Source organism: Cervus elaphus, chromosome 12 (assembly GCF_910594005.1).
Source record: "Cervus elaphus chromosome 12, mCerEla1.1, whole genome shotgun sequence".
Lineage (NCBI taxonomy): Eukaryota > Metazoa > Chordata > Mammalia > Artiodactyla > Cervidae > Cervus > Cervus elaphus.
Genome location: NC_057826.1, coordinates 6,714,867 through 6,736,333, shown reverse-complemented (window position 1 = coordinate 6,736,333; position 21,467 = coordinate 6,714,867).

The window sequence follows — 21,467 nt, the reverse complement described above, 5'->3', positions numbered from 1 at the left end:
TGGGACACTGTGAAACGCCCCAACATTCGAATCATAGGAGTCCCAGAAGAAGAAGACAAAAAGAAAGGCCATGAGAAAATACTCGAGGAGATAATAGCTGAAAACTTCCCTAAAATGGGGAAGGAAATAGCCACTCAAGTCCAAGAAACCCAGAGAGTCCCAAACAGGATAAACCCAAGGCGAAACACCCCAAGACACATATTAATCAAACTGACAAATATCAAACACAAAGAACAAATATTAAAAGCAGCAAGGGAAAAACAACAAATAACACACAAAGGGATTCCCATAAGGATAACAGCTGACCTATCAATAGAAACCCTCCAGGCCAGAAGGGAATGGCAGGACGTCCTGAAAGTAATGAAAGAGAATAACCTACAACCTAGATTACTGTATCCAGCAAGGATCTCATTCAGATATGAAGGAGAACTCAAAAGCTTTACAGATAAGCAAAAGCTGAGAGAATTCAGCACCACCAAACCAGCTCTTCAACAAATGCTAAAGGATCTTCTCTAGACAGGAAATGCAGAAAGGTTGTATAAACGTGAACCCAAAACAACAAAGTAAATGGCAACGGGACCACACCTATCAATAATTACCTTAAATGTAAATGGGTTGAATGCCCCAACCAAAAGACAAAGATTGGCTGAATGGATACAAAAACAAGACCCCCATATATGCTGTCTACAAGAGACCCACCTCAAAACAAGAGACACATACAGACTAAAAGTGAAGGGCTGGAAAAAATATTTCATGCAAATGGAGACCAAAAGAAAGCAGGAGTCGCAATACTCATATCAGATAAAATAGACTTTCAAATAAAGGATGTGAAAAGAGACAAAGAAGGACACTACATAATGATCAAAGGATCAATCCAAGAAGAAGATATAACAATTATAAATATATATGCACCCAACATAGGAGCACCGCAATATGTGCGGCAAACACTAACGAGTATGAAAGAGGAAATTAATAGTAACACAATAATAGTGGGAGACTTTAATACCTCACTCACAACTATGGATAGATCAACTAAACAGAAAATTAACAAGGAAACACAAACTTTAAATGACACAATGGACCAGCTAGACCTAATTGATATCTATAGGACATTTCACCCCAAAACAAGCAACTTCACCTTTTTCTCAAGTGCACACGGAACCTTCTCCAGAATAGATCACATCCTGGGCCATAAATCTAGTCTTGGAAAATTCAAAAAAATTGAAATCATTCCAGTCATCTTTTCTGACCACAGTGCAGTAAGACTAGATCTCAATTACAGGAAAAAAATTGTTAAAAATTCAAACACATGGAGGCTAAATAACACGCTTCTGAATAACCAACAAATCATAGAAGAAATCAAAAAAGAAATCAAAATATGTATAGAAATGAATGAAAATGAAAACACAACAACCCAAAACCTATGGGACACTGTAAAAGCAGTGCTAAGGGGAAGGTTCATAGCATTACAGGCTTACATCAAGAAACAAGAAAAAAGTCAAATAAATAACCTAACTCTACACCTAAAGCAATTAGAGAAGGAAGAAATGAAGAACCCCAGGGTTAGCAGAAGGAAAGAAATCTTAAAAATCAGGGCAGAAATAAATGCAAAAGAAACTAAAGAGACCATAGCAAAAATCAACAAAGCTAAAAGCTGGTTTTTTGAAAAAATAAACAAAATTGACAAACCATTAGCAAGACTCATTAAGAAACAAAGAGAGAAGAACCAAATTAACAAAATTAGAAATGAAAATGGAGAGATCACAACAGACAACACTGAAATACAAAGGATCATAAGAGACTACTACCAGCAGCTCTATGCCAATAAAATGGACAACTTGGATGAAATGGACAAATTCTTAGAAAAGTATAACTTTCCAAAACTGAACCAGGAAGAAATAGAAGATCTTAACAGACCCATCACAGGCAAGGAAATCGAAACTGTAATCAAAAATCTTCCAGCAAACAAAAGCCCAGGACCAGATGGCTTCACAGCTGAATTCTACCAAAAATTTAGAGAAGAGCTAACACCTACCTTACTCAAACTCTTCCAGAAAATTGCAGAAGAAGGTAAACTTCCAAACTCATTCTATGAGGCCACCATCACCCTAATTCCAAAACCAGACAAAGATGCCACAAAAAAAGAAAACTACAGGCCAATATCACTGATGAACATAGATGCAAAAATCCTTAACAAAATTCTAGCAAACAGAATCCAACAACATATTAAAAAAATCATACACCACGACCAAGTGGGCTTTATCCCAGGAATGCAAGGATTCTTCAATATCCGCAAATCAATCAATGTAATACACCACATTAACAAATTGAAAGATAAAAACCATATGATTATCTCAATAGATGCAGAGAAAGCCTTTGACAAAATTCAACACTCATTTATGATTAAAACTCTCCAAAAAGCAGGAATAGAAGGAACATACCTCAACATAATAAAAGCTATATATGACAAACCCACAGCAAGCATCACCCTCAATGGTGAAAAATTGAAAGCATTTCCCCTGAAATCAGGAACAAGACAAGGGTGCCCACTGTCACCACTACTGTTCAACATAGTGTTGGAAGTTCTGGCCACAGCAATCAGAGCAGAAAAAGAAGTTAAAAGGAATCCAGATAGGAAAAGAAGAAGTGAAACTCTCACTGTTTGCAGATGACATGATCCTCTATATAGAAAACCCTAAAGACTCTACCAGAAAATTACTAGAACTAATCAATGAATATAGTAAAGTTGCAGGATATAAAATTAACACACAGAAATCCCTTGCATTCCTATATACTAACAATGAAAAAACAGAGAAATTAAGGAAACAATACCATTCACCATTGCAACAAAAAGAATAAAATACTTAGGAGTATATCTACCTAAAGAAACAAAAGACCTATACATAGAAAACTATAAAACACTGATGAAAGAAATCAAAGAGGACACAAACAGATGGAGAAACATACCGTGTTCATGGATTGGAAGAATCAATATTGTCAAAATGGCTATTCTACCCAAAGCAATCTATAGATTCAATGCAATCCCTATCAAGCTACCAACGGTATTTTTCACAGAACTAGACCAAAGAATTTCACAATTTGTATGGAAATACAAAAAACCTCGAATAGCCAAAGTAATCTTGAAAAAGAAGAATGGAACTGGAGGAATCAACCTGCCTGACTTCAGACTCTACTACAAAGCCACAGTCATCAAGACAGTATGGTACTGGCACAAAGACAGAAATATAGACCAATGGAACAGAATAGAAAGCCCAGAGATAAATCCACGAACCTGTGGACACCTTATCTTTGACAAAGGAGGCAAGGATATACAATGGAAAAAAGACAACCTCTTTAACAAGTGGTGCTGGGAAAACTGGTCAACCACTTGCAAAAGAATGAAACTAGAACACTTTCTAACACCATACACAAAAATAAACTCAAAATGGATTAAAGATCTAAATGTAAGACCAGAAACTATAAAACTCCTAGAGGAGAACATAGGCAAAACACTCTCCGACATAAATCACAGCAAGATCCTCTATGACCCACCTCCCAGAATATTGGAAATAAAAGAAAAACTAAACAAATGGGATCTAATGAAACTTAAAAGCTTTTGCACTACAAAAGAAACTATAAGTAAGGTGAAAAGACAGCCGTCAGATTGGGAGAAAATAATAGCAAATGAAATAACAGACAAAGGATTAATCTCAAAAATATACAAGCAACTCCTGCAGCTCAATTCCAGAAAAATAAATGACCCAATCAAAAAATGGGCCAAAGAACTAAACAGACATTTCTCCAAAGAAGACATACAGATGGCTAACAAACACATGAAAAGATGCTCAACATCACTCATTATTAGAGAAATGCAAATCAAAACCACAATGAGGTACCATTACACACCAGTCAGGATGGCTGCTATCCAAAAGTCTACAAGCAATAAATGCTGGAGAGGCTGTGGAGAAAAGGGAACCCTCTTACACTGTTGGTGGGAATGCAAACTAGTACAGCCACTATGGAAAACAGTGTGGAGATTCCTTAAAAAACTGGAAATAGAACTGCCATATGACCCAGGAATACCACTTCTGGGCATACACACTGAGGAAACCAGATCTGAAAGAGACACATGCACCCCAATGTTCATCGCAGCACTGTTTATAATAGCCAGGACATGGAAGCAACCTAGATGCCCATCAGCAGATGAATGGATAAGGAAGCTGTGGTACATATACACCATGGAATTTTACTCAGCCGTCAAAAAGAATTCATTTGAACCAGTCCTAATGAGATGGATGAAACTGGAGCCCCTTATACAGAGTGAAGTAAGCCAGAAAGATAAAGAACATTACAGCATACTAACACATATATATGGAATTTAGAAAGATGGTAACGATAACCCTATATGCAAAACAGAAAAAGAGACACAGAAATACAGAACAGACTTTTGGACTCTGTGGGAGAAGGTGAGGGTGGGATGTTTCAAAAGAACAGCATGTATACTATCTATGGTGAAACAGATCACCAGCCCAGGTGGGATGCACGAGACAAGTGCTCGGGCCTGGTGCACTGGGAAGACCCAGAGGAATCGGGTGGAGAGGGAGATGGGAGGGGGGATCGGGATGGGGAATAAGTGTAAATCTAAGGCTGATTCATATCAATGTATGACAAAACCCACTGAAATGTTGTAAAGCAATTAGCCTCCAACTAATAAAAAAATTAAAAAAAAAAAAAAAGAAACAAAAGACCTATACATAGAAAACTATAAAACACTGATGAAAGAAATCAAAGAGGACACAAACAAATGGAGAAACATACCCTGTTCATGGATTGGAAGAATCAATATTGTCAAAATGGCTATTCTACCCAAAGCAATCTATAGATTCAATGCAATCCCTATTAAGCTACCAATGGTATTTTTCACAGAACTAGAACAAATATTTTCACAATTTGTATGGAAATACAAAAAACCTCAAATAGCCAAAGTAATCTTGAGAAAGAAGAAGGGAACTGGAGGAATCAACCTGCCTGACTTCAGACTCGGCTACAAAGCCACAGTCATCAAGACAGTATGGTACTGGCACAAAGACAGAAATATAGATCAATGGAACAGAATAGAAAGCCCAGAGATAAATCCACGAACCTATGGACACCTTATCTTCGACAAAGGAGGCAAGGATATACAATGGAAAAAAGACAACCTCTTTAACAAGTGGTGCTGGGAAAACTGGTCAACCACTTGTAAAAGAATGAAACTAGAACACTTTCTAACACCATACACAAAAATAAACTCAAAATGGATTAAAGACCTAAATGTAAGACCAGAAACTATAAAACTCCTAGAGGAGAACATAGGCAAAACACTCTCTGACATAAATCACAGCAAGATCCTCTATGACCCACCTCCCAGAATATTGGAAATAAAAGCAAAAATAAACAAATGGGACCTAATGAAACTTAAAAGCTTTTGCACTACAAAGGAAACTATAAGCAAGGTGAAAAGACAGCCCTCAGATTGGGAGAAAATAATAGCAAATGAAACAACAGACAAAGGATTAATCTCAAAAATATACAAGCAACTCCTGAAGCTCAATTCCAGAAAAATAAATGACCCAATCAAAAAATGGGCCAAAGAACTAAACAGACATTTCTCCAAAGAAGACATACAGATGGCTAACAAACACATGAAAAGATGCTCAACATCATTCATTATCAGAGAAATGCAAATCAAAACCACAATGAGGTACCATTACACGCCAGTCAGGATGGCTGCTATCCAAAAGTCTACAAGCAATAAATGCTGGAGAGGGTGTGGAGAAAAGGGAACCCTCTTACACTGTTGGTGGGAATGCAAACTAGTACAGCCACTATGGAGAACAGTGTGGAGATTTCTTAAAAAACTGAAAATAGAACTGCCATATGACCCAGCAATCCCACTTCTGGGTATACACACCGAGGACACCAGATCTGAAAGAGACACGTGCACCCCAATGTTCATCGCAGCACTGTTTATAATAGCTAGGACATGGAAGCAACCTAGATGCCCATCAGCAGATGAATGGATAAGGAAGCTGTGGTACATATACACCATGGAATATTACTCAGCCATTGAAAAGAATTCATTTGAATCAGTTCTAATGAGATGGATGAAACTGGAGCCCATTATACAGAGTGAAGTAAGCCAGAAAGATAAAGAACATTACAGCATACTAACACATATATATGGAATTTAGAAAGATGGTAATGATAACCCTATATGCAAAACAGAAAAAGAGACACAGATGTACAGAACAGACTTTTGGACTCTGTGGGAGAAGGCAAGGGTGGGATGTTTCGAGAGAACAGCATGTATATTATCTATAGTGAAACAGATCACCAGCCCAGGTTGGATGCATGAGACAAGTGCTCGGGCCTGGTGCACTGGGAAGACCCAGAGGAATCGGGTGGAGAGGGAGGTGGGAGGGGGGATCGGGATGGGGAATACATGTAACTCCATGGCTGATTCATGTCAATGTATGACAAAACCCCCCCAAAAAAAATAAATAAATAAAATAAAAAATAAAAGTAAAAAAAAAATAAGAGTTGCATTGCTAAACTGCTCTCAGCTGAAGAAGTCCAAGCAATTGGAAGTAGAGATGGAGGAAAAAGAGGAGGGAAAATCAGGAACAGAAAGAATAGGAACAAGAAGATGACTTCTTCCACCACATCACCCATATCCCCATTTTACCCTTGTCTCCAAATTAACACATTTGTCTCTCTTCTTAAAACTAGGTGACTCTTTTCTATCGGTCTCAGCCTACCGATAACCAGTAACCAGTGCTGGGGCTGGACTGGCCCCTGGGGTTCTTAGGACTGTAAGATACCCTCAGTAATAACCATCAGGGAAGTCTGGAAAAAAAACACAAACAAGAAAAAGTCTGATAGTCACAAGCCCTGCAGAGCAAAGGCAAACCAGGGGCCACACAGTGATGTGTTGGAGAGAGAGGGCAGGGGGAGAATGAGCCTTAGGTTCTGCTCTTGTTGGGGTCAAGGGTAGGGGGGATTCAAAAGGAAGGAAGAGAAAAAACCAAGTAGCCTGAATGGCCACTTGCAGAAATCAACCCAGATCTCTAAATCAAAAGAGGGAGTCCCTGGGGACAGGGACTTGGGGTGTGGGGTGGTGAGTGGTGGTGTGCCCGACTTTTTATCTAGTCCTGTGGCTGGCTATGTGTCTATTAAGAGACAGCCGTATTTGAACTAGATGACTTGACACTTGTATTACCAAAAAAAAAAAAAAAAAAAAGCCAACTTTCAGGGCTTACACTACAGTGTTAGAGCTTAAAAGTAAATGTTTGTTTTCACCAATTTATTTTTGTATTTTTTTGAATCTATACCAGTTGTTTTGTACTGGGTTGACCACACATAGTGAGGTCATGAAACTTTAAAGCTTGCATCCTAAAGCAAATTTCCCTGGGGTAATGTAATGTACTGACTCAAAAACAGAAAGGACTTATCCTGGAAACCCTGAGAGTATTTCCCAGAGTACTGCTAAATTATGTATGTACTAGGATCCTGAAAGTACTACTCTCTGTTTTTCTTTCTTCACTATAGGGTAATAGTGAGTTGAATTTATGTAAGCTGACAGAATAACAATTATCAACAGCAAATTTACAATTTCTTATCACATCACATATCAACATGCTTTGCAAATATAATTTTATATGATTCCACTTTTTTCTTAGTATAGACCTTACAATATCTGTTTTAGGCAATACAGCAAAAAAAAAAAAAAAAAAAAAAATGCACAGGTGCACTAATCTGAATAATTTAGAATAGCTATTCATTTCTTGATTTCTGCTTCAAGTTCCATATCTGGGAAGATGTGACTCATCCAAGTCACAGAAGAAACCAACTAAAATCAAAGGTAAGTGAATATCTAATCCTATGTTTTCTCTGATGCATTAGTTCACCATAATTGAATATTCTAGAGTTAAAAGTATATCATAATTTAATATTATAGAGTTAAAAGTTATCAATAGGCAGATATTACTTATAAAGAAAAGTTAAAGTATCTGGAATACTAACAAGCCAATATCTTAGAAGAGGAAGGATTCAAATCATTTCCATGCACTTGACCTAAGACAGAGACAAATCTCTCAGGACGAAGACTATGAAGTATGAAACCTGACAATCTGTTATACTGCCAATTTAGAAAATAATCTCATCCCCTACTGATTCACTGCCAACTTGTCATGTTGCAAAATTTCCTCTTATTCTGTCAGATCATTTAGCATAACCACTTTTTTTTCTCAATCTTCCAGACTTTGGGGACAGAGGTTAGAGGAAGGCTGCTTCTTCTATGTTAGGAATCTTTTATTTCTCCTTAGAAAAATAAAGGTGGGAAATAGAATACGGGAGCTGAAAGGTACCCAAGTGTATCCCCAGTCATCTTTTGCTGTAGGAGCAGAGAGTTTCCAAACTCCATGAAAAAGAATACCAGTTTTGTTAAAATGAAAATGACTTGATTGGTAGAATATGGTTGTGAATCCAGGTTTTCTTCAGGATCGCTGTCTTTTCTTTACAATAATATCTATTATTATATCACAATCTTGCAGTCAGTTCTATATACACCTGACTCTACAACTAGATCCTAATGTGTGAATATTCTTGAATGTCAGAACCTCCCTCACACTAGTTGCAATAATTTTTGCATCAATGGGGTACATTTTTTAAAAAGGAACGTTTAAGGAATGTACTGTGCTGTGCCTTGACTAGATGGACCTTTGTTGGCAAAGAAATGTCTCTGCTTTTTAATATGCTGTCTAGTTTGTCACAGCCTTTCTATCAAAGAGCAAGCATCTTTTAATTTCATGGCTACAGTCACCATCTGCAGTGATTTTGGAGCCCCAAAAGATAAAGTCTCAGTGTTTCCATTGTTTCCCCATCTATTTGCCGTGAAGTGATGAGACCAGATGCCATGATCTTAGTGTTTTGAATGTTGAGTTTTAAGCCAGCTTTTTCACTCTCCTCTCACTTTCATCAAGAGGCTCTTTAGCTCTTCTTCTCTTTTTGACATAAAAGTGGTGTCATCTGCATATCTGAGGTTATTGATATTTCTCTGGCAATCTTGATTCCAGCTTGTGCTTCATCCAGTCCAACATTTCTCATGATGTACTCTGCATATAAGTTAAATATATAGCCTTGATGTACTCCTTTCCCAATTTGAAATCATATTTGGAATCATTGTTCCTTATCTGGTTCTAACTGTTGCTTCTTGACCTGCATACATATTTCTCAAGAGGCAGGTAAGGTGGTCTGGTTTTCCCATCTTTTTAAGAATTTTCTACATTTTCTTTGAATCCACACAGTCAAAGGCTTTGGTGTAGTGAATAAAGCAGACATAGATGTTTTTCTGGAGCTCTCGTGCTTTTTCTGCCATCCAATGGATGTTGGACGTTTGATCTCTGGTTCCTCTGCCTTTTCTAAAACCAGCTTGAGCATATGTAAGTCCTTAGTTCCTGTACTGTTGAATCCTCACTTCGAGAATTTTGAGCATTACTTTGCTAGCATGTGAGATGAGTGCAATTGTGCTATAGTTGGAACATTCTTTGGCCTTGCCTTCCTTTGGGATTGGAATGAATACTGACTTTTTCCAGTCCTGTGACCACTGCTGAGTTTTCCAAATTTGCTGTCATATTGAGTGCAGCACTTTCACAGCATCATCTTTTAGGATTTTCTGCAGGAATTTGGGACACATCAAGTCGATCTATCATACAAATACACCCTTTGCATAATACAGTCTGTGATAATCTTTCTTACAAGTAAGTTTTGCCCAAGGAGTTGGGAGAGAGAAGGCAGGGAGAGCATATATACTGCAATTACCCACATGTGCCTTAGTCTGCATCAGAAAGGATGTTCTCTCTTAGGGTCACGGTCTTCATGACTTTATATTTTATAATACATGAGCATCCATGCCACTAATATCTCTGATATTGGAAGAGGGAGAGGGAGGAAAAGAGACAAAGCGTTTGTGTGTATATGCACATTTATGTTTATATTTCTGATAGATTGTGAGTTCTTTGAATGAAGAGAGCATACTGTATTAGTCAGGGCTCTAGAAAGAAACAAAACCAATAAATAGTATGTAAGCTTGTGTATATATGGAGAAGGAGAGAGAGAGAACTGGTACTTGCAATGCATTCATGGGATCTCACAAGGCCCACCTACACAGAGCAGGTCAGCTGGCTAGAAGCGTGGGGAAAAGTTGGTGTTGAAGTTTGAGTGCAAAGGCAGTCTAATGGAAGCAAACTTGGTGTGCATCAATAGATGAAAGGTAAAATAAATGTGGCAAGTGTGTATATATGTCTATAAAATACACACACACACACATATATATCCATTAGTATTTTAATGGAACATTTTCATCCATTAAAAAGAATGAAATAATATGATTTGTAGCAGCTTGGCTGGACCTAGGGATGTGATACTACATGAAGTAAATCAGACAGAGAAAAACAAATATCATATGTTATCAGTTATATGTGCAATCTTAAAAAAATGATACAAGTGAATTTATTGAAAAATCAGAAATATACTCATAGACAGAAAAACGTATAGTTCCCAAAGGGGAAATGGGTGAGGGATAAATTAAAAGTTTATAGGATTAATAGATACACATTATTTTATATGTATAACTGAATCACTTGGTGTATACCTGCAATTAACACAACATGGTAAATCAACTTCAATTTTTTCAGTTAAAAAAAAATGAAGAAGAAGTCAAAGGCAGTCTAAAGGCAGAGTTCCCCATTCTTTGGGAACCTCAGTCTTTTACTCCTAAGGCCTTCAACTGATTGAATGAAGCCCATCTACATTATGGAGGGTAATATGCTTTACTTAAAGTGAAAAAGTGAAAGTGCTACTCACTCAGTCCTGTCTGATTCTTTGGAACCCTATGGACTTTAGCCAGTCAGGCTCGTCTGTCCATGGGATTCTCCAGGCAAGAATACTTGAGTGGGTGACCATTCCCTTCTCCAGGGGATCTTCCTCACCCAGGGATTGAACCCAGGTTTCTAACATTGCAGGCAGATTCTTCACCATCTGAACCACCAGGGAAACCCTTTACTTAAAGTCTACTAATTTAAATGTTAATTTCATCTGAAAAAATATTTTCTTAGAGATATCTATAGACTTGTATTTGATCAAATATCTGTGAACAATGTCCTGGTCAAACTGACACTTAAAATTCATGACCACATATGCCATGGGTTTGATCACCCATGGGATTTTCATCCCAGGTATTCTTCCCAAAGTTGGGTGATTTTTCATATTTCACATATTAGCTTATAAGTACTTCCCTTTGGAAGCTTTCACTGATCATGATTCAGTTATAATGACCTGATCTACATTCTAAGATCAATTTCTGAATAAAAATATTAATAAATAAATAAATAAAAAGAAATATACAGAAAGCAGTCTTGTTTATCAACTAAATATAAATGGTTAAGGGTGGAAATTTAGATGCATATTGCCACATCAATGCTTTAGTAAGATTAACTTCTATTTCAACTTTTTTACTATCAGGATATTAATCATATATCCTATGAATGATAATCTTATATAACATGATTTGGCCATCTTGAAGAGGAACTCATTTTGGCCTTCTGTCATAAAAATATTACTTTCTAGTAATACAAGATCTGCCCTAGATGGACTCTGTATCAATATCCACTGTTACTTCTGTACTGTCTCAGCAAAGTGTAAGTATATACAAAACGTAAGTATGAACATCCTAAAGGAAATCAGTCCTGAATATTCATTGGAAGGACTGATGCGGAAGCTGAAACTCTAATACTTTGGCCACTTGAAGTGAAGAGCTGACTCATTGGAAAAGACCCTGATGCTGGGAAAGATTGAAGGTGGGAGGAGAAGGGGATGACAGAGGATGAGATGGTTGGATGGCATCACTGACTCAATGGACATGAGTTTGAGTAAACTCCGGGAGTTGGTGATGGACAGGGAAGCCTGGCGTGCTGCAGTCCATGGGGTCACAAAGAGTCAGACGTGGTTGAGCGACTGAACTGAACTGAGTATGAACAAGCACGGTATATTTAAGAATTCAGAAATTTCTGAGAACTTACTCTTGCTGGAATAAAAAAAAAAAAGTAAGTTCTAACACCAGGTCAGAAGTCATTAAGTCCTGACTGAGTCACATAACATCAAGTATGCTATAGCTGGGTTTTTATTGTTGTTGTTTTGATATATTAACAGAGAGTCAGGCTTTTCTGCTGGCTCAGTGGTAAAGAATCTGCTTGCCAATGCAGGAGATGCAGATTCAATCCCTGGGTCAGGAAGATCCCTTGGAGAAGGAAATGGAAACCCATTCCAGTATTCTTGCTTAGAGAACCCAATGGACAGAGGAGCCTAGTGAGCTAAGTCCATAGAGTCATAAAGAGTAAAACACGACTTAATGACTGACAACTACAAACAGAGTCAGAAGTCAAAAACAGGATAATATCCCACAAACAATTATTCTTCTGCAGTGTGTCCAGTTAGCAGAACTCTTGTTTCCTACTGACAGGGCTCTCAAGCACCAGTAGCTGCTTTTTGGGAAGAAAAACAAAATTGAAATTATTTACTTCCCAGAAGGCTTGATAACTTTTCATTATAAAAGCATGAACACATCATGGTTGATGAATTTTGTCTCCTTTAATTTATCCAGCCACTTGCCTCTAGACCAATGATAGTTCCTACCCCAAAACCAATTCTGTAATATATTACCTAGTATATTAATAAAAATCAAAGCAACAATATTACTAATAATGCTTCACATTATGAAAAGGCATGCCTTCATTAGACTGCTTTTTTTTGGGGGGGGCAAAAGTTTGACTTTGAATAAAGTCTTATAGTCAATAGAAGTACCGATTCACTAAATGCAGAAGCTCCTGCAATTTCAATTCATTCATCTTTTAGGCAAATCTATTTAACATCTTTGCTGCATTTGACACTGATGGAAGCTTAGGCAAAGCCAGCATGGTTAGTAGCTTTATTTTCACATAGGCTATAATTGTCTACAAACTATTATTCAAATAATATTATGGTTTAATGTTACCCTAATAATATTTCTGGGTGAACAGTAATAACATCCTATTTTGGCTTTCCCCTGTAGGAGAGTAGATCAACCCACTCCCGTATTCTTACATGGAGAATCCCATGGATTAAGGCGCCTGGTGGGTTACAGTCCATAAAGTCTCAAAGAGTCAGACACAACTGAATCAACTTAGCACACACTGCATTTTGTTTTACATATAAAATGCAAATACTTTATCAGGTGAAAGAACTGACTGTTGGACATTCAGCTGTCTAATAGGTCACAGAAGGTGACAGGAAACCAAAATCTGCTAAATTTTTAGTAACGGACTTGCTGTCAGACGTTAAAAGGAGTAATTCAAGGATGATTTTCCCCTCCTTTCTTTCTTTCCTCCACCCCTACCACTCTCATCCTTTCTAGCACTTCTTTCAGTGCTTTTTGTTTCCGTTTTTAATACAGTTCTGTCATGAGGGCTCGGAAAGTACCATTTGTGCAACAAAAATCAGAGAGAAGACTTTAAATAATAGCGTTTAACTAGTACATTTCACCCAGACTTTTCCTGCCCTAAGGAAATGATGTTGGGGTCATAATTTCTCTAGAAAATAAACAAAGTACTAACAGTAAGTCATAACACCTCTTGGAATACATAAAAATTACCAACTATCTTAATGGAGCATCCAAATGACTCTGAAGCAGTGTTCCAGCGGGATTCTGAGTAATTGACATTATCCTGACACAAGTATCTTGTCACCCCTTACCCCCCCCTTACTAAGAAAGACAATCGCTTAATGAATGTAAATGGCAGCAGGTCAGGTATTCCAGGGTTACAGGGAGAGTCTGTGGTACAGTAATTCCTGCCCTGTGCAACAAGCATGTCAGCAAAGATCTGTTAATCATATTTTCATTTTATATTAATGTGCAGGGCAAGACAATAACAGGACATAAATGTCAGCATCCTGTTTATCTTTTTTTCTACCCCTCAAGGTGGGAATACACTTATACAACTATGTAATAGAAAGAAAAGAACTGTATGTTGTCAGGATGGATATAAAACTTACCCTTGCAGGTGATGAAGAAAGACCTACATGTTCATTTGCATAGGAAAAAGTTAATGCTATTTTATAGGTCTGTGCCCAGTGAAGGAATTAAATCTTTGTAAACATGCTCTAAGCATCTCCTTTAAGCATTGCAGAACATAACCATCCAGATCTCTAGATTCACATGGAAACTAGACAGAGGACATGAGCTCTTCACTCTTCTATTTAAAAAAAAAAAAAAAAAAGGTTAGAAGGATATAATCTATTTAGTTTTCCTCACAGATATTTTTTGCCAATCAGACTTGCACTATCAAGTCCTCCTTTTATCTGATAATGAAATTCCTGCCAAAATTTAGGCATAGATTTGTGGTTCACATATCTTAATCTATTCTATTTAACTCAGATCTAAACCTAAGGACTGCATTATGTCTGTCTTAGGTAATTCAGGGTGGAGTCTGCTTCCACTGTTGCAATGAAACTGCTCTTGTCAAGGACACCACTGAATTTATGCTATTAAATGAATATTTTCTGGTCCTCATCATGAAACTGAGTAGGACCCTACAGGGATCCTGAGGATGAAAACCTTTCTGTAGCCCACATTTCTTGACTATCTGAGTTTTAAAGCATGGGTTCAAACAGATGTTGATTGGGGAAGGGAGGAGGTGCTGAGACACGGGATAAATAGTCAAGAAAAAATAGTACTAATTCGGGGCAGTTTCCTGATTCTGCCTCAAGGAATATGTACAATATATTTAAGCTCTTTTATAGAGCTAAAGAATATAATCAATCTGATTTTGGTATTGGCCATCTGTAATGTCCATGTGTAGAGTCATCTTTTGTGTTGTTGGAAAAGGGTATTTGCTATGACCAGTGGGTTCTCTTGGCAAAACACTATTAGCCTTTGTACTCCAAGGACGAACTTGCCTATTACTCCAGGTATCTCTTGACTTCCTACTTTTCCATTCCAGTCCCCTATGATGAAAAAGACTTTTTTTTTTAATGTTAATTATAGAAGGTCTTGTAGATCTTCATAGAACTGTTCAACTTCAGCTTCTATGCCACTAGTGGTTGGGGTATAGACTTGGATTATTGTGATATTGAATGGTTTGCCTTGGAAGCAAACTGAGATCATCCTATCATTTTCAAAACTGCACCCAAGTACTGCATTTCAGACTCTTTGGTGACTATGAAGCCGGCTCCATTTCTTCTAAGAGATTCTTGTCCACAGTAGTAGATATAATGGTCATGTGAATTAAATTTGCCCATTCCAGTCCATTTGCCCATTCCAGTCCATTTTAATTCACTGATTCTTAAAGAGTCGATGTTCACTCTTGCCAGCTCCTGTTTGATCTCTTGCAATTTACCTTGCTTCATGGACCTAACCTTCCAGGTTCCTATGCAATACTGTTCTTTATGGCATCGGACTTTACTTTCACCAACAGACACATCTACAAGTCAGTAAAAACAAGACTGGGAGATGAACATGGCTCAGATTATGAACTCCTAATTGCAAAATCAGACTTAGGGAAACCAGGAAAAACCACTAGGCCATTCAGGTCTGACCTGAATGGAAATGACAAACAGATTTGTGGGATTTAATCTGATAGAGGGAGTGCCTAAAGATCGATCAATGGAGGTGTATAACAGTGGACATGAGGTAGTGGTCAAAACCATCCTCAAAAAAGAGCTGAAAGAGGCAAAATGGTTGTCTGAGGAGGCCTTTCAAATATCTGAGAAAAGAAGACAAGTGAAAACAAAGGAAAAAATGAAACATATCCCTAACTGAATGTAGAGCTTCAGAGATTAGCAAAGAGAGATAAGAAAGCCTTTCTCAGTGAACAATGCAAAGAAAAGGAGGAAAACAATAGAGTGGGAAAAACTAGAGATCTCTTCAAGAAAATTAGAGATACTAAGGGAACATTTCATGTAAACATGGGCTCAATCAAGGACAGAAATGGTATGGACCTAACAGAAGCAGAAGATGTTAAGAAGAGGTGGCAAGAATACACAGCAGAACTATACAAAAAAGATCTTCATGACCCAGATAATCACGATGGTGTGATCACTCACCTAGAGCCAGACATCCTGAATGTGAAGTCAAGTGGGCCTTAGGAAGCATCACTATGAACAAAGCTAGTGGAGGTGATGGAATTCCAGTTGAGCTATTTCAGATCCTGAAACATGATGCTGTGAAAGTGCTGCACTCAATATGTCAGCAAATTTGGGAAACTCAGCAGTGGCCACAGGACTGGAAAAGGTCAGTTTTCATTCTAATCCCAAAGAAGGGCAATGTCAAAGAATATTCAAACTACTGCACAATTGCACTCATTTCACACACTAGCAAAGTCATGCTCAAAATCCTCTAAGCTAGGATTCAGCAGTTCATGAACCAAGAACTTCTAGATGTGCCAGCTGGATTTAGACAAGGCAGAGGAACCAGAGAGGCAGAGGAGCCAGAAATCAAATTGTCATCATTTGCTGGATAATAGAAAAAGAAAGAGAATTCCAGAAAAATATCTATTTCTGCTTCATTGACTACACTAAATCCTTTGATTGTGTGGATCACAGCAAACTGTGGGAAATTCTTTAGGAAATGGGAGTACCAGATCACCTTACCTGCCTCCTGAGAAATCAGTATGCAGGTCAAGAAGCAACAGTTAGAACTGGACTTGGAACAATAGACTGGTTCCAAATAGGGAAAGGAGTATGTCAAGGCTGTATATTGTCACCCTGTTTATTTAACTTATATGCAGAGTACATCATGTGAAATGCTGGGCTAGATGAATCACAAACTGGAATTAAGATTGCTAGGAGAAATATCAATAACCTCAGATATGTAGATGACATCACCATTATGGCAGAAAGCAAAGAGAAACTAAAGAACCTCTTGCTGAAGGTGAAAGAGGAGAATGAAAAAGCTGACTTTAAACTCAACATTCAAAAAATGAAGATAGGTCATGGTTTCTGGCCCCATCTCTTCGTGCAATCTAGATGGGGAAGCAATGGAAACAGTGACAAAATTTATTTTCTTGGGCTCCAAAATCACTGTAGATGGTGACTGCAGCCATGAAATTAAGAGATGCTTGCTCCTTGGTAGAAAAGCTATGATAAACCTAGGCTGGGTATTAAAAAGCAGAGACATTACTTTACCAACAAAGGTCCTTCTAGTCAAAGTTATGTTTTTTCCAATAGCCATGTAAAAGTGTGTAGCCTGGACCATAAAGAAGGCTGAGCACCAAAGAATTGATACTTTGAACTGTGGAGTTGGAGAAGACTCTTGAGAGTCCCTTGGACTGCAAGGAGATCAAACCAGTCCATCCTAAAGGAAATCAATTCAGGATATTCATTGGAAGGACTGATGTTGAAGCTGAAGCTCCAATTCTCTGGCCACCTGATGTAAAAAGCTGACTCACTGAAAAAGACCCTAATGCTGGGAAAGATTGAAGGCAGGAGGAGAAGGGGATGGCAGAGGATATGATGGTTGGATGGCATCACCGACTTGATAGGCATGAGTTTCAGCAAGCTCCAGGGGATGGTGATGGACAGATAAGCCTGGCATGCTGCAGTCCATGGGTTCTCAAAGAGTTGGACGTGACTGAGTGACTGAACAACAACACTAAAACTAAAACCAGTAACAAAATGAAGACGTGAGCATCCTTCTCATTAAAGAAGGTCACAGATTGGTAACCTCAGGGAGCTCATCAGGTGGCCACCTGAGGCCAGAGAAGTGGCATATCGGCAAAGAACTGACTCATAGGAAAAGACCCTGGTGCTAGGGAAAATTGAAGGCGGGAGGAGAAGGGGACGACAGAGGATGAGATGGTTGGATGGCATCACCGACTCAATGGACATGAGTTTGAGCAACTCTGGGAGTTGGGGATGGGCAGGGAGGCCTGGTGTGCTGCAGTCCGCAGGGTAGCAAAGAGTGACTGAACTGAACACCCCCTAATCCTTATCAGCAACCCCACCCTTTAACCGCTGCTCTAAAACTCACCTAATCCCCCTGGGTTGGGATACACAGTTTTGAGGGGCACGAGTCTGCTGTGTTCCCCGTTGCCTGGCAAAGCAATAGAGCTTTTCTACTTCACCAAAAACTCTGTCTCTGAGATTTGATTAGGCCCCAGTGCACAGAGGCCTGTTCTCCACATTGGTCACTCCTTGTCTTTTAGGTTCATGCAAATTGGCCTCTCCCTTCCTCTTAAGCAGCCTCTTCATTCGGCCTCTGTGAAGTCTCACTTCATTACTTTCTGCTGAGACCTAAGTACTCTCATTGTCTCTGCTCCATTCTTCCTCTTAACTATAGATTTCGGACTTTCTCTTATCTCAAGTCTGTAATTCTCTTTTTTTAAAATGTGTCTCCTTATAATGATGTATATATTTCCATGCCCTTAAAAATATTTTTATTTGGCTATCCAAAAATTTGAATCTCTAGTGCCAACCTGTCCTCTAAAGTCAATTCTTACACCACAACTCTTCCTTGATTCCTCTATATGTGTCAGTGCACAGTGTATTCTACATGTTAATCTGGATTTGCAAATATGGCCCTTAAAACTTGTTTTTATCTCCTCCTCTCAATAATACCACTTCCTTCAAGGTACAAGGTCCTGAAAACTGGGGTTTAACTTTGATTCTTTTTGTACAGTCATCTGAATATCTAGTTAAATGCCAGAGCTCATTGTTTCTATCTTTGACAGAGAGCTAAATCTATCTATTTTCCTTGTCACCTCAATCATAACCTCTTCCCTTGATATCTCCAAGAAGAGTTGATTCATTGGAAAATATCCTGATGCTGGGAAAGATTGAAAGCAAAAGGAGAAGCGGGTGGCAGAGGATGAGATGGTTAGTTAACATCACTGATTCAATGAACATGAATTTGAGCAAACTCAGGGAGATAGTGAAGAACAGCGAAGCCTGGCATGCTGCAGTCCGTGGGGTCATAGATTTGGACACAACTTAGGAAATGAAAAACAACAAATAATCATAACCTGAGCATCTGGTTTCCAGTCTTTGTCACTTGAAATACTGTTAGTATTTCTTAACTGCCTTGCTATTTCCACATTTATGCCCTTGATAGATTCCTCACCAAGGTGATTTCAAAATTATAAAGTGCATTCATATTAAATCATGTTACTTCATTGTTATGTTGATAACAATTCACAATACTCCACAAACAAATCTTTTTGCCATCTAATCTAAACGTGCATGTATACCTACTATGGATTGAACTATTCCCATCAAAATTCTGGTGTTGAAGCCTATCTCACCAATGTTATGGTATTTAGATATAGGTTTTGCAAGGTAAATAAGTTTAGATGAGGTCATGGGGGTGGAACTCTCCATAATAGATTTCGTCCCCATACAAGAAAAGATATCAGAGATTTCTTCCTTTCTATTTCATTCTCTTCCTTTTGATTTCTTTTTCTCTGCAAATTGATGACCCAGCCAGAAGATGGCCATCTACAGGCCAGGAAAAAAACCCTCACCGGAGAATCAAATCAATTATTAAAAACAGAAATTCAAGGTTGAGAGTCCCTTGGACAGTAAGGAGATCAGAACAGTCAATCCTAAAGGAAATCAACTCTGAATATACTTTGGAAGGAGTGATGCTGAAGCTGACGCACCAATATTTTGGCCACCTGATGCAAAGATTCGACTCATTAGAAAAGATCCTGATGCCGGGAAGGACTGACATCAGGAGGAGAAGTGTGTGACAGAGGATGAGATGGTTGGATGGCATCATCAACTCAGTGGACATGAGTTTTTTGAGAGAACTCTGGGAGATGGTGAATGCCAGGGAAGCCTGGCATGCTGCAGTCCATGGGTTTGCCAAGAGTCAGACATGACTGAGCGACTGAACAACAACAAATACATATGTCTTATATGTACATTTGATTTCTTAATATCTGTTTCCAGCACTAGACCCTATGACTAAGAGTCATGAGAATTGGTTCTGTGTCTGTTTTATTCACTTGTTATATCCCTGCCTGACCCAGAGTGCTCTTCTGAAAGTGTGCCCTGGCCTGATGAATGACGGGAACTAAGCTGGTTCCAGGAGGTGAGGACAGGCCAGTCCTTGTTGTCAGGCCATCATAGTTTTAATAGTTCAGTAATAGAAACAAATGATAGCCAAATGAAGTCATGATTACAGTAAAAGTTGGGAGGAAAAACTGTAGAGGCTGTTGTATGCCCACATGTTAGTATGACTTTATGAGTTTAACCAGGCCAATCAAGAGCAGAGAAAGATGACATTATTCCATAGGAATGACCAGGTATGCAAGTCCAGTGTTTCACTAGGAAAGAGAGTAGACCAGTATGAATGGACTACAGCAAGTCCTACTTCTGAAAATGCCCTACTATTGGAGCGTATTTCTCATGTGCTGGGATGCCCAAGAATCCTCTATCAAGAGTCTGCTGGCAAGTTTACATAATAGCAGAAGGGATTGGTTTTTCTCTTTTAAGAATTGAAGGAGTTACTCAAGGATATTCATTGACCATGGGTATGTGAAAGTTTCATGACATTCTGGCATGATGATTGATTGACTTACTTGATATACTGTATATTTAATATTATCTTATATTATATTCAGGGGGGATTTTTTTCAATAAAATATATTTGTACAGCCATTAGCTAAATTATACAAATTTCGGAAATTTTTGTTGTTCAACCATGTGAATTAGTATAAATAAAGCTACGATGAATGTAGTGAGTCCAGCTATTCAGAAGCATTTTAGGCATCATTGCAATGCTTAAGAGAATTAGTCAGTTATCAGCAAAATAGAAAAGTGCTTGTCAAGAACCACAACATGAAGTGATGGTATGTTATACTTTTCTTCCATTCTTTTCTTTAACCAAAAATATCTATACATCAAATTATGACTTTGTAATAATTTTAGTGTCAGTACACAATACATGTGGTTAAAAATATCTTCAAGTTCAAGGCATTAGAATCCTCATTACAAAGTAACTTTAATTAGTTTGACTCATGGGTTTTTTTTATTATTATTGTTGGATTGGATCCAGTGGTTCTTTTCAACAGACAGATTGAAAAAGAAGCCTCTCTAGTGTTGGGACTTCCTGGCTATAAACAACTTAATGCTTAATTAAACAACTAAAGCTGAGAAAATAGAGTTTAGGGCCCCGGCAAGGTGTCTGGTTACAGTCATCCATAAAGAAAGGAATCCAGGAAATTATTCATAGAACTCTCTGGACTCATTTAAATATTGCTTGGAGACTAGAAATAGCATTCCCTACAATACAGGGAAACATCTAAATCATTCCTAGGTACATTGCATTTTCTATGTTTTTGTGTGTGTGTATGTTTGAAGGTGTGGGAAGCACATTCATGTAGACAGAGGTTTAA